Source organism: Pantherophis guttatus, chromosome 6 (assembly GCF_059756535.1).
Source record: "Pantherophis guttatus breed Tessera chromosome 6, ASM5975653v1, whole genome shotgun sequence".
NCBI classification, from domain to species: Eukaryota; Metazoa; Chordata; class Lepidosauria; order Squamata; family Colubridae; genus Pantherophis; species Pantherophis guttatus.
Window position 1 is genome coordinate 76109316 of NC_142068.1, and position 15296 is coordinate 76124611.

At 41.7% G+C, this 15296-nt stretch overlaps 1 protein-coding gene across 3 annotated transcripts in view; it reads left to right on the forward strand.

Annotated features, from left to right (window-relative positions):
• Positions 1-4262: 4262 nt before the first annotated feature.
• Positions 4263-15296, forward strand: part of MICU1 (mitochondrial calcium uptake 1) — a 166551-nt gene continuing 155517 nt past the window's right edge. The window contains exon 1 of one of the 3 annotated variants that reach the window (XM_034425988.3): positions 4263-4488. The gene's annotated coding sequence lies outside the window, so the exon portion shown is untranslated. Of the gene's footprint in view, positions 4489-11735; positions 11756-15296 lie in introns of those variants that run through there. The other 2 variants (XM_034425984.2, XM_087871778.1) reach the window with 2 other exon arrangements.

The window sequence follows — 15296 nt, forward strand, 5'->3', positions numbered from 1 at the left end:
TATAACTTTCACTTTCATGCCCTGTTACAGTTCAGGAACCATTTTTCCTTTCGTTTTTAAAAGTCTTAGAAGGAAGAAGTATAGACACAGAGTTAAAGTTCAGTACTTGCGGTTGCCAGGACTCCTGTTTTTGTTCTGCCTGCTTTGAGCTTATTTTGAATCTGAATGTTGATTGCAGGGGTGGTCACGGCGTCTTGTTCTGCTTAAAGCAGAGAAGTCCCGGATTCGGAGCTCAGTCAGACTACCAGAGAACTCTCACCCTCCAAGCCCCAGAATTACTCCTAGGGATTTTGGGGAGCTCTACCTTTGTCCGGCTGCTTGCCTTCCTCTCTTCTCCCGAGGGGAAGGTTTCCAAACTGCCAGATAGCTGATTTACGCTGTCTTAGCGGCTTTAACGAAATTGCGGGGCTGACGATCCAAAAGGAGCGTCTGTCAGCGCCTGCGGTGCCACCGGAAGTTCCTGAAGAAAATCTTTGTTATGAACATAGAGCTTCCATTTTATTTTCAATTTCTCATTTTGGCATATGTTTTATGCCAAAGATTTTATCAGTTCCCAAGAATGCACTTAGTTTGTTCATCTTTTCATCTATTTACATCTCACTTTTCTGCAACTTGCCAAATTTATCACAAAAATATTCAAATAATATAAACATACCAATAGAACACCACCCTAAGATAGCAATCAGAGTTTTAAATTATTACTGAAACAAAAAAAAAAAATACTAACTACGTGACTAGATATAGAATTCAAATCTGGAACTGGAGATAAATCTGTTTATAATACCATTTGAATGGTACCATTCTTATTCAACGTACAAAAAGTTCCTTTTGTTTTAACAGATACCAATAAGAGAGAGAGATATAAACAGGAACTTATGTGTATGGAATATGAGGCAAAGGAATTATAAACTCAAAATGCTCTTTCTTTTCATCTCAAAATACTTTGTACCTTATAATGAAATCAGTCACAAGTCTGCTCTTAACTTCTTTTTGCAATGATAAGCCTATGAGTTTAAAGGAAATCTGGCTATGATTTTTAATTCCCCCGAAATAAGTAGGCTTTGGATCCAAACACTCACAGTTGTCCAAAATTTGAACAATGCTTTTATGAGCCAGGACATTTTAATTAGGACCAAAGGTAAGTGTGAAATAGAACATTTAGCAAAATAAGGTAAATTAAATACTGCACCTGAATTGCCAAGTGAAAAGACAAGACAAAACAACTTCTGCAGAAGACTGATGGACAAAACATTGGCCTTTCTAACGGTTCATGATAACAAAGCAATTGCTATAGGTATAATTACTGTCAAAGGAATAGTGTCTGATACCATCAATAAATGAGCAGTCCTACTGAGCCAATTGACTGAACCAAGAAGAGGAAATGTATGAACCTGTCCATATTTTCACGGGCTTCATTCATAACACCCTGAAGCAGGCGGTGGGGGGAACTCATTTGAATTTTCCTGAAGTTAAATCTATAAACAGCTTTTAGAATTTGATTTGACACGTCTAAGGTTTCTTCTACAGTAACAAATGTACCCTGGGTATTTCAACATGTTTGTTGACTACAAAACATTTTGTTTTGTTGTTGTTTGAGTACTAATGGGAAGCTGTACTAAATCCCAATTGTAGTATCCCCCCAACTGTTTTTCTCACAGACAGAAATACAAAGGATTGCACTTGCAAGCTAGTTGCACTCTTTTTATTCTATTTATAGATGTGTCTTTTCCAGAGTTTGTTTTAATCTCTCTTTTCAGGCATCCGAGAGGGCTTATTTTAAACAAAAATCAACAGTATTAGAATGCTTTTCTAAATTGGTATGTCTGAGTCTGGGCACTATATTATTTTTCCTTTTATTTCTATTTAAGCCATAGCTACTCCATCATAACTGAAACGTTTCCCTGATTGTACTAAATAATTTTATTTATGCTAACTACTTTGGTGCTGACGGAAATCCTAAAATCACTTCCTCCACGGCCAACTTTGGCTATTTAGTGACACAAATGTGTCACCGGAAGGTCACCATGGCAAGTCAGAATGAGCATCTGCAGGCCACGTTGCTCATATGTAGACATCAGTGAACGATTGTTGAACTTAGAAGCAGTTAAAAACCTTTTTCCAATCCCCCCTCCTCCTCCTCCTCCTTCTTCTGCCGTATCCATCATCGGACGTTGGTGTTCATGTTGGCAATCCTATTTTTGTCAACAGCTGTATGAAAAAGTGCTGCTGAGTTTTGTCCAAACCAGTCGCTTAGATTTTGAAGCCATTATGTTCTTCTTCTGCCTGGACCTCGTTTGCCTTCAATCTTTCCCCGGAGGATTAAGTAAAGGATGCCATATTTTTCTGGCTGTAGCATCACATGTCCAAAATACTCTAACTTTCGCTTTTTAATGGCTTTGATGATTTCCCTTTGCTTTCCCAGGCGGCTTACCACCTCCTCATTTATGACTTTGTTAACCCAACTTATATGTAATAGCCATCTGTAAATCCACATTTCAAATGATTCTCGTTTCTTCAAGTGGTTTTCTGTCAGAGACCAACTCTCTACTCCGTAGAGCAGGATAGAAAAGATGTAACATCTGAAAAGCCTGATTTTCAGTCTTAGGCTTATGTCGTGACTGCAGAAGACCTTTTTCATTTTGAAGAATGCTGTTCGAGCTTTCTCTATCCTTGTCTTTACTTCACTGATCATGTCCCAGCTTTCATGTAAATTAAAACCGAGGAACGATTTATTAGGTTTATTTATTCTATTGGATTTCTACTAGGTGAATCATATGATACTTTTGATTGGATTTGTCCTTACAACTTCACTCCTCTGAGTGGAATAATTGTTGCTGTTGTTTAGTTTTCAGATCGGGTCCAACTCTTCGTGATCCCAGGTGTGAGCCCCCCCGCACCCGAACTGTCACCCTTGGTCTACCCAAACCCCTGCCCACTGCATCGATTAATCAGGGTGAATGATTGACATCTGCAGAAGGACATGATTGACATCTGCAGGAAAGGATTGACACCTGCAGAAGCACACAATTTGACATCATAGCACGGATTGCCCCTCATTGCATCACCCATCAAGGTGAAGATGTGTGTTAACAGCAGCATTCACGTGATGGCGTCATCAAGGTTTGCTGCATGGAACTTTTACATTTCGTGCAGGATTGTACATTCAGACAAGCTCTTGCCAGCGAGGTGGATTGAAATAATCCAGAGACTTCTCAAGTACACAATTTGCTTGTTTGCTTGCTTGGCTTAGCTTGGCTTGGCTTGCTTGCTTGCTATTGTCTTCTCATCATGTCAACCTTCAAACTGGGCTCTCAGGTCCAGGATTAAATCCTTAGATTCTTTTATACCACTTTAGGAAGCCTGAGTCTATTTCTTAACGGCAATTCTTTAATATATATATATATATATATATATATATGTTTTTCTTCTAGCCAGGTTTTCCCTAGGTAACCAAGGTTTTTCTGCAGCACCAGCTCAGTAGAATCACATCCACTCCATTCTGGGCTTTTTTCTTTTCTAACAGCTAGCAAGCTCTTCCTGCTAGGTGGGAGACCTAAATAGATCTATTTCTAGCTCGTTTGCTTTCATCAGTAGGCCACACCCATATCTTATGTATCCTCCCTGTAAAAGTACAGTATCAATTTTCTTACTTCTTCGTAGGGTTTATGTGTGTTTTTCTTCTAGCCAGGTTTTCCCTACATAACCAAGATTTTTCTGCAGCACCAGCTCAGTAGAATCACATCCACTCGATTCTGCAGAAAAACCTTGGTTACGTAGGGAAAACCTGGCTAGAAGAAAAACACACATAAACCCTACGAAGAAGAATATATATATATATCTTTAGCAGGTTCTACCTACGTAAACCAAGATATTATACGTAGGTAGAATCTGGCTAAAGAGAAATACACATAAAACCTACGAAAAAGAAAGAAAAACAAATATATATATATATATATATATATATATATATATAAGATATTTGATACGGACAGTACAGTGTCGTTGCAGAAATGGAAATGTGATGCATGATAATATATATATATTATCATGCATCACATTTCCATTTCTGCAACCACACTGTACTGTACTGTCCGTATCAAATATCTTTCGAATACACATATTATACACCTTAATTATAGCCATTCTGAAGACCATTCATGAAAGTCCTAAGGCGACCTTCATAACATTGCAGGAGAAGCCCCGCCCCCTTCACCCGCGAACTCTTAAGCAAAAGGGAAACCCTTCCAGGAGGCGGGGAAAGCGCTCCCGTGACGTAGGCACGCTGCGTTGCCTGACAGGAGGTGGAGGTGGAGGCGGGCCGCGGCCAGGGTGGGCGGAGTCAAGGGCTGAGCTTCGCATTTCGCTTTGCTCGGTTGGGCGGAACGTTTCCTGATTGTCTCTCCCCCCCCTCGGCCCGGCGTTGGTCTCGCTCTCTCAGGAGTCCTGGGGCGGGAGGTGCATACGCCCCCCCCGTGGGAGACCCGACAGGTAAGATTTGGAGGGGTGTGTGTGAATGGAAATTCCCAATGACGTCTCTCGGACAATGGGCGCAAAGGGGAGCGGGGCCCCGAGTCTCCAGCCGGGTTGGAAGTCCCGCAAAGCCAAATGGCTAAAGGAGGAGGACCAGCGGGGCGAGGGTCTCCTCTTGCCTAGCTCCAAAGCGGGGAAAGCTGCCTTCTCAATCTATTCCCACTTTGGGACGCACTAATCCCTAATATTCTTTTTGTGTGTGTGTTTCTTCCTTTACCCGATTGTGTGTTTTTGTGTGTGATTGTGTGTTTGTTAGTAGGATTCATTGGGTTAGGGATTTTTTCTTTTACTGTCTTTCACTGTGAGTTGTATTGGATTGGGGGGGTGGGTGCACGAAGGGAGGCTCAGCCAATCTCGTTGTACACATGTTGTACTCTGACAATAAATTGAATTTGAATTGAATTACCTCCCTCCTATTCCTGCTCTCTGCTTACATGTTGTTATTTAAAGCCTTTCCTTTGCAACTCTTCTGCCCCATGTACAAAAAATTTTTTTTTTGCCTTCCCCTTACATCCAATGTAAGATTCCTTTTTTTTTTTGCCTTCCTTCCCGGGACTCCGGTATGTGTGATGTATATTCTCATATATAGAATGTTTCTGAAGTAGGTCCCATATGAATATAGTCGGAATTAGCCTGGGAAATAAATAGACAATGTGGGGGTAAACATTGGTGGTATTTGTAAGCGACATGTATCCTGAATGTCGGAGAAAATGCTTAAAACAGTGTGTAAAAGTTAACCCTGGCCAAGAAAACAGCAGTTGTAGGAGTCCGCGCTGACTCGAAGACACCAAATTAAAAAATAAAAGTTAAATGTATGTTCATAATCTATCTACTATATCTATCTCAGAAGAAGGGCCCAAAGGTGCTTTTTCAGGAGGCAACTGGACTTACTTGTTTTTTTTTCTTTTGAAGATGATTCGCTTCTCACCCAAGAAGCTTCTTCAGCTCTGACAGGATAGTGGGGAAAGGAAGGATTTATATTCCTTGCAGACACCTGGTCATTGGCATCCTTTCAGAGGGTGGTTGAAGCATTTGGAAGTTTATCTGTGTCCTCAGGGTCACCTGAGTAATGCTCCTTGTTCCTGTAGTCTGCAATTTTTCCTCTGGAAATACATTCCTACTCCCACACTATTCAAAGGATGTTCCTCCCAAATTGTATAGCTAAGAAGATTCAGAAGATTCATCTTCGTTACCCCATCTGTATCTGCCTGGATCCATTGATACGATGTTAACTGGAGATGATAAAAAATGTGTGGCATACCTCAGCCACACTTCTTTCTAACTTTAAGCATCCCACAAAAACAGCTAAATTGGCTCTAAAACCTGTAAAAAAACCTGCAACTCTTTGCCAGTCATACTAAAGATTGGAAAGTTAGACTGTTTCATAACATTGCACTTGTCAAACTTCAGATATATCTTTATTCAGAAGACAAAACTTTTCTTGCTCTCTAATGGCCTATATTTGCCTAGAAATCCTTAAGGGGATTTTCAGCAATTTTTCCATAATCTCTACAGATATCTTGCACAAGCCAATTAGCTGTTTCTGTGGGATGTTTAAATTTAGAAAAATGCTTAAAATTAGAGCCAAGGACTACCTGAAGTAGAGTTGTTTGTTGTGAAATAATGAGATTAGAGCCTAGTCTCAATTTATTTCATTATAGTCAACTCCACCTCAGGTAGTCCTTGACTTGCAACCACAATTGGTTGGACTGGAACTTATGTCTTTAAGCAATGAGATTGTTAAGTGAGTCATGGCCTTCCTTACAAGCCTTTACAACCCTTTTTGTCACAGTCATTAAGTGAATCAGACAGTCATTAAGTGAATTCAGTTCCACTCTTCCCCCACCAATAGTTTTTAATTACTGCAACATTCTCAGAACTTTCAATTAATGATCATTTCTTTCCAAAATCTTGGTCCATTTAGCGTTTCAATAATATGACATAGAGGGATGAAAGGATATTGTGGGGTTGTTACTGAGCTTTTCCAGCTGAATCATAAATCACATCAGTAAAACTAATATAGATTCTGACAAGATGATCTAATGTGATTAACATATCAGCATTAGAGCATGATGTGTTTAAAATACAATTCATTGACTAAATCTACCTGCAAAACATAGAATACTGTTACGGTTTATTTAATTTTGACTTAATGTGAATTGGTGCTGTGACCTTATAGCTGAATAGTGATACAATTAACTCCAAAATGACTAAACCTCCATAGAGGAAGACAACTTTTTTATAATATACTACTGTACTGCGAGGTCTAAATTGTATGGTAAATATTCAAGGGTATAAATTCCATATTCCCTATTTATATTTTTCATTTAAAAATATTCTTATTTTTAAAGAGCTTAGAGTGGCTTACAAAGTTATCCTCACAACGATTTGTCAAATCTCTTTAGCAGCACTCGGGATTGGAAGTGAACATCAGAAACAAGTACGGCTCCAGTTAGTAACATTTTATAGTGACATTTATTGAAAATGACAGCCCAAGAATTCTGATCAGGACTTTGTTTTCAAATATTAACTCTAAATATAGATTCTTCAATGCAGTTAGCTTTTTCTTTCCTCCTATATTTATGCTGTGGGAAAAGGAAGCCTGTCTCTTTTGAGAAGATAGGCCAACATCTACCTTGGATATTATTTATATAACAACTAATCTGTTACACCTTGTTGTAAACTGGTTTGCTGTGCTGTCTGAAGCTGGCCTGATTGGAAATAGTTCTACTCCCCTGCTTTCCAGAGTGTTTTAGAGCTCCCCCCTCTCCTTTTCAGTGTATACATGAAATCTCTGGTAAAGGTGATCTGTTGGCACAGGGTGAGGTAAAGGTAAAGATTCCCGTTGCACATATGTGTTAGTCGTTCCTGACTCTAGGGGGCGGTGCTCATCTCCGTTTCAAAGCCGAAGAGCCAGCACTGTCCGAAGACGTCTCTGTAGTCATGTGGACAGCATGTCTAAACGCCAAAGGCACACGGAAGCAAGGTGGTCCCTATTTTTCTACTTGCATTTTTTATGTGCTTTCGAACTGCTAGGTTGGCAGAAGCTGGGACAAGTAACGGGAGCTCACCCCATTACGCGGCACTAGGGATTCGAACCGCTGAACTGCTGACCTTTTGATTGACCAGCTCAGCGTCTTAGCCACTGAGCCACCACGTCCCATTTGGTGTGCACAGGGTATGGCATCATTAATACGCTGATGATACTCAGTTATGTATTTCTGCCCCTGGCTGCTCCAATAAAGTTGTCAAAGATCTCTCTCAGTGCCTGGAAACTGTGAGGGTCTGGATGGGGGAAAAACAGGCTCATCTCAACTATGCCCCTGAGGTTTGGCTCCATGAGTCCTGGAGGGACTGCAGGGCCATGTTTCGATTCAGGGTGCAGGATTGTGAAAAGAGCAAGAAGGTTTCCTGCTTGAGCAGGGGGTTGGACTAGAATAGGGGTCTGCAACCTTGGCAACTTTAAGCCTGGCGGACTTCAACTCCCAGAATTCCCCAGCCAGCAAACTGTCTGGGGAATTCTGGGAGTTGAAGTCCTCCAGGCTTAAAGTTGCCAAGGTTGCAGACCCCTGGACTAAAAGACCTCCAAGGTCCCTTCCATCTCTATTTTGATTGATTGATTGAGAGATCAGCTATGGGTAACAGAGCCAGCAGGGCGGCACAGCCAGTGGGGTTCAGGACAACCCAAAGGTAGAGATGGTGGAGATAAGACAGATCCTTACCTTACTGAGGCTTGGGGCTCCAGTAGGAGGGACTATCCAGTAGGATAGTAGGAATATCATACTATCCAGTAGTATCCAGTATCCAGTAGGAAGCACTATCCAGTAGGAGGGACTATCCAGGGATAGCTTGAATTAGGAGGGCTCTTCACCTCATGACTAGCTGGGATTTGATTAACAATGGCAACTGGGGCAGTCAGGATTGCCATCACTAAACAATGTAATGACATGACATTGCCCTGTATGACCACAGTGATGGAAATTTATTTATTAACTCAATTTCTATAGGACCCTATAGGGTTAGATCGTGTCATTGACACAGTGTGCATGAGTTTGGGTAGACTCAATGAGACAGTGGAGGACAGGAGGGCCTGAAGTGCTATGGTCCATGGTGTCATGAAGAGTTGGACATGACTTAGTGAGTGAACAACAGCATCAATAGCAAATAGATACCCATCTCAAAAAAGTAACTCTGGGAGATGAACAAGCGTAAAACAATTAAATGCAGTTATAGTATAGTACAAAATTTAATATACTGTATATGACAACCATGAAAAAAAATCATCATAGATGTCAATATAGCCAGGGAAAGGAACCCTTCCCACACTCAGCCCCAGGTTTGGGCACAAATCAAGGTTTCCAAGGTTTATGAAAGAACAACAAGTTTGAGTCATGCTAGTGTCAGGGGAGAATGTTCTATTGGGCAGAGGCTACAGCAGAGAAGGCACGTCTTCTAGTCCCTGCTAGCCGACAATCCTTATCTGATGAAATCCACAGGATGCCCAATTTACAGGACTGAATTGGAGAGGTGAAACCACTGGGAGAAGGCAGTCCCTCGGGTAATTCTGGTCCCAATTACCATAGTTAATGAAGAATTACCTGTAATGGAATGCACTCTACATGGAGCTGCTCTTGAAGACCATCCAGAAACTTCAGGTGGTCCAGAACATAATGGCACAAGTCATTATGGTTCTTTTCCCAGGCCTTTGGATCAGGTTGAGTGGAGACCCAACTGGATGAGTTACAATATATTTTAGTCTGATTACAATTTTACTATGTTAATTGGGTTTTATTCCCTTTAGTTGTATTTTGTTCTCTTTATGTTGCATTTGTTGTGGATATTTTTTTCTTGCACATTGCCCAGTGTCAAACTTTTTAAGTTGGACAGCCAGATAAATATTATGAATGAATAAATATCTTACTTAACAGGTAACATCAGATGTGACTGAGCATGTCAGGCAAGTACTCTTACTGATGCCATGCATACGGCTTTTGTTAAGCCACAATGTGCTTTGTTTTGGCTTGCCCAGTGTTTTGAGTGACTTCAGCCAGCTATCAGTTATTCAGTAAACTGCAGTTAAGCCTTGGGTTGCATCAGAGAACTTGGCTGTAGACTTTGACAATGGATTTTATGGTGTGTTCTAGATGGAAAATGGAAGTAAGTAAACATCTTCCAGATTTTGTGTTGATGTAATATAGAGATGGTCATCAGCATCAGCCATTCTGTCGTGTTTGACCCTCAGCCACTCTATGGATCAGCACTCTCCATGCCCCTCGGTCTCTCGCCGCCTCCTTCAGATCTGTCAAGGTCATCCCGGTGTCATCCTTTATAGTGTCCAGCCAGCAGGTACTAGGGTGACCCCTTCTCCTTTTTCCGTCGATCACTCCCAGCATGACTGACTTTTCAAGTCATGCCCTCATGACATGACCAAAGTATGACAGCTGGTTTGGCGATCTTGGCTTCAAGAGATAGTTTTGGTGAGATTTGGTCTAGAACTTCTTTGTTTGTTTGTTACTTTTGCAGTCCATGGAATGCATAATAATCGCCTCCCGCACCACAGTTCAAAGGCATCCACCTATGTCCCATCTGACTTTTTCAGAGTCCAGGTTTTGTAGCCATAAGTAGCAATTGGAAAAAATTACTGCATCAACTAATCTGTGTTTGGTTGTGAGGCTGATGTCTTTACTATTCCAGATGTTGTTCATGCCAGATATTGCAGTTCTTCCAAGTGCTGTATGCCTTCTGATCTTAAGGCTGCAGTCACCAGTTTGGTCGATTTTAGATCCCAGGAAAGATGAAGTCCTTTATTGTTTTGATGGTCTCATTGTCGATCTGCATCCTGATCAGGGGTGAAATCCAGCAGGTTCTGACATGTTCTGGAGAACCAGTAACAGAAATGTTGAGTAGTTCAGAGAACTGGCAAATACCACCTCTGGCTGGCCCCAGAGTGGGGTGGGAATGGAGATTTTGCAATGTCCTTCCCCCAGAAGTGGGGTGGGAATGGAGATTTTGCAGTATCCTTCCCCTGCCACGCCCACCAAGCCACACCACACCACACCACACCCACCAAGCCACGCCCGCAGAACCGGTAGTAAAAAAAATTGGATTTCACCACTGATCCTGATCTGTGTGTTCTCTGTAGTGATCATTGTTTCCTTGATCTTAAGCTCCAATCCAAATTTTTCACTTTCATCTTTGGCTTTCAGGATCAATCACTCCAGAGCCTCCTTGCTTTCCGCAAGCACTGTTGTATCAGAGGTTGTTGATATTCCCACCACCAATTTTAATCCCAATGGTAGATTAATGTACATTTCTCATAATTATTCCTGTATACTAACCGTACTAACCGAAAAGCATCCTTATATCACAATATCCCACAACATGGGGCAGACCTTCCCTTTTTTGCAATAGTAGTGGGATTCAGCTGGTTCTCTCTGGATCGCGCGAACTGGTAGCGGCGACTGCTGGAGGCTCCGCCCACCCGCCCGAATGTAATGCGTGACTACTGTCCGCACTCACATTTGCGAATCGGTGGGGAAGGTAAGTGAACCCCACCTCTGTGTAGGCTCATATCATTCTTGCTTGCATAGGTAAGATAGTGAAAACTTCATGAGGATTGCCAGTTCCTCCTTTTTTTAACAATCTGAGGGGATTCATTCTTCGCTTAAATCCAGAATTCAACAACAGTCCCTTCATATGTGGTAATTTTAGATTTTAGATTTTATTGAATTTCTATACCGCCCTACTCCCGAAGGACTCAGGGCGGTGCACAGTCATGAAATAAAACACATAGATATACAAAATAATAAGTAATAAGGATTTGTGTCACATATGTTCACTAACTCCCCCTTTTCTGTGAGACTAAGATGGGATTGGTTTTATGTTGCTTCAATAAAAGGGTTTCTCAACAGTAGTCATAGGTTTCAATGGTTATGTTTATAATACCGTCTGGCATTCACAAGGTTTACAGCTGCTTTCTAGAAAGGGAATATACGCCTTGCTTTGGTCAGGATCTTCCAGAGGAGAGTTGCTCCATAACCTTTCTGAAATAGTATAGGTTCTCCTGCTTGAGCAGGGGGCTGGACTAGAAGACCTCCAAGGTCCCTTCCAGATTCTATTCCCTTCCCTTCCCTTCTCCAGGTAGAAGACTTTTTCTTCTTTTGGAAACTGTGGGAAGTTCTCCAGCAATGACAGATAAGATCTAGCTGGAAGAGTTTAATTTAAGGTAAAACTTTCGTGGCACTTCTGGGCAACCTTTTTGCCACAGCATAGGTAGTCCTTGACTTATGACTACAAGAGCCTTGGTGGTGCAGCAGACTAAAGTACTGTTAACTAACACCAGCTGCCTGCAATTCCTGCAAGTTCAAATCTCACCAGGCTCAAGGTTGACTCAGCCTTCCATCCTTTCGAGATAGGTAAAATGAGGACCTGGTTTGTGGGGGCAATAAGCTGACTTTGTATAAAAAAAGAACACCGCTTGGGGGGGCCCAAAAGCCCTACTAAGCAGGTATATACAAAAGTATGAAGGCTATTGCTTAACGCATTGTAAGCCGCCCTGAGTCTCCGGAAAAGGGCGGCATATAAATCGAACCAATAAATCAATCAATAAATAAAATAAATAAACTCAGTCCAATTTTTTTGTTGCTAGGCATGACAGGCGATCGATCACATAACCCTGGGACATCGCAAGTGTCATAAATACATTGCCAAGCGTCTACATTTTGATTACATGACCATGGGATGCTGCAACAGTCATAAGTGTGAAAATCAGTTGGAATTCACTTTTTTCCAGTGCCATTATAATTTCAAATGGTCACTAAACAAATGATTGCAAACCAAGGACTTACCTGTATCCTGACTGGGAATAACTGTGTTAAACCAGTTACAATAATGTTAAATTTTTGGTGTGTGTTAGTGCCTAGTGAGAAGGTTTTATTTTTATTCTTGTTTTTTATTGGGTGTTGTGAGCTGCCTAGGACCATCAATTGAGAGAGGCGGCCATATAAATTCTTTAAATTTATTTTATTTATTTATTATTTTATTTTATTATTAAAATTTATATGCCGCCCTTGTCCCGAAGGACTCGGGGCGGCTCACATAAATAAAAAACAATAACAATAAATATCTAAAACCAATCCAAAATTAAAATCCCCAAATTTAAAACCTCGTAGAATGATCAGGGAGTTTGCTGGAACAGCCATGTCTAAATAAATGCAGGCACACAAATATGAAGCTTATAACCCTTTAAAGTAGCTTTATCTTTTGCTGGGATCATGTGGCTGCCTTCCGTCATTGTTTTTTGATCCCAGGAAGGAAGATTGATTTTTAAAGTGTTGCAGGCAGATTGTTCAGCCCTGTTTTTTCTCTCTTACCCTGCACCACAGACTATGAAATGGTATTATGCAGTGGTCAGCTTCCCTTGACCACCAGAACAGAAGCATTTTAAGAGCTAGAAGAATGTTGCAAAATATGCCTTCCAACAAAGTTGATGGAAGGCCATAGCAGCAAGCCAAGAAAGCACTTTTCTGGGTGCTTGCATGCCTTTCTGTTTAAATAGCAGGTTGGGTTATAAGCTTTATGGGTGCCCAGAGGCATCAAAAATAGCTAAGCTCATAAAATGCAAACAAAATTAGCAAGCTCTGTTTCATCTTTTGGTGCTACACAGATATTAAGAAACTATGTACTAGTGTAAATTAAGAATAAACACAATCATCCACCCCGGATCACCCCAATGATGCCCTTGAAGTGATGTCCCGGTGCCTGGAGGCTGTGCGGATCTGGATGGAGAGAAACAGACTCAGACTCAACCCATCCAAGACCGAGTGGCTGTGGTTTCCGACGTCCCGATATAGTCAGTTGGTGCCATCACTGACTATTGGGGGCGAGTCATTGGCCCCCACGGATAGGGCTCGCAACTTGGGTGTCCTCCTGGACTCACGGCTGTCTTTAGAAGAGCATTTGACAGCTGTGGCCGGGAGGACTTTTTATCAGGTTCGCCTGATTCGCCAGTTGCGTCCCTTTCTGGATCGGGATTCGTTACGTACGGTCACTCATGCCCTCGTCACCTCACACCTGGACTACTGTAATGCTCTCTACATGGGGCTCCCCTTGAGGAGCACCCGGAGGCTTCAGCTGGTCCAGAATGCAGCCGCGCGGGTGGTTATGGGAGCGACGTGGCACTCCCATGTGACTCCCCTCCTGCGCGAGCTGCACTGGCTCCCGGTGGTCTTCCGGGTGCGCTTCAAGGTTTTGTCACCACCTTTAGAGCGCTCCATGGCTTAGGACCAGGGTACTTATGAGACCGCCTTCTGCCACCAGTAGCCTCTCACTGACCAGTACGCTCCCATAGAGAGGGGCTCCTCAGGATGCCGTCGGCCAAACAGTGTCGACTGGCAGCCCCCAGGGGAGAGCCTTCTCTGTGGGGGCACCTGCCATCTGGAATGAGCACCCCCCAGAGATACGGAGGATCCCAGATTTACGCACTTTCCGTCGCGCCCTCAAAACATTTTTATTCCAGCAGGCTGGTCTGGCTTGACTCTCCCTTTTAATTTGCTTTTAAGTTTTATACAAATTGGGTGTTTTTAAATTCGTTTTTTGGGCCAAAATTATTTAATGTACTTTTAAATGGTTTTTAACTTTTGTATGATGTATTTTTATCTTGTGGCTGTTCACTGCCCTGAGTCCTTCGGGAGTAGGGCGGTATATAAATTAAATTAAATAAATTAAATAAATAAAATCATACAAATAATAATCACAAAGTCTTAAGTTCCTAAATCAGAGGTGGGTTCTACTTACCTTTACTATCGGTTCGCAACAGGATCGTGCGTGCACAGATTGCCAATGACAACATCTGGGGCGGTGGGCAGGGCCTCCCACCAGTTTTACTATCGGTTCTTGCGAACCGGTCCGAACCGGGGGCAACCCGCTACTGTCTTAAATAAATCTGACTTCTAAAGTTAGCAAGGAAGTTGTTATATTAAAAACTAAAAATACAAATTCTGCTTAGTAGACATATTGCTAGTCATAGGATCTAGGACAGTGTTTCTCAATCCTGATAATTTTAAGATGTCTGGACTTCTAGAATCTCCAGCATGCTGGCTGGGGAATTCTGAGAGTTGAAGTCCAGACATCTTAAATTTGTCATGTTTGAAAAATACTGGTCTGTGAGGAAGTCAGTGGAAAGTTAGGGGCCCATACAGTGGTAGGCTGCTGCTGGTTGTAACAACCAGTTCACCCAGAACCAAAAATGTGAGGGTACGTGGATAAATGCAGCATCGAAAAACCAGCAATTACATAGGATGTGATTGCAGCAGGGCGGTTCGCCCGAACTACTCCGAACTGGCAGCAGTCCACCACTGGGCCTATATTTGTATGTATTTGGGTAGATGTGAAGGCTTATATCAATAACTGTATACACAGATATACTTTGAGAGCCTGATGCTAATAATAAAAATACTGGGAAAAGCTGCTATGGCTTCCTAGTTCCCTTATCTTATTTCCCCCAAAATGTTTTTAGAAGATCCTTTTATGTCTCAGAGGTATTTTTTTTTAGTAATTTTTTTTAAACATTTAATACATCAATCCTCCCTTCCCTGTGACATCTCGATGTTATCTTCTAGGCTTCTCCATCTTCCATCTTCTATCTTCATCTTCATCCAAACCATTCTAACATTTCATTTCTAAATCAATATTGTAATCATCATTTGTACATAATTATAGTATCAGTCATTTATATCTCTTTTCCAACCAACTATAAAAATAATTCC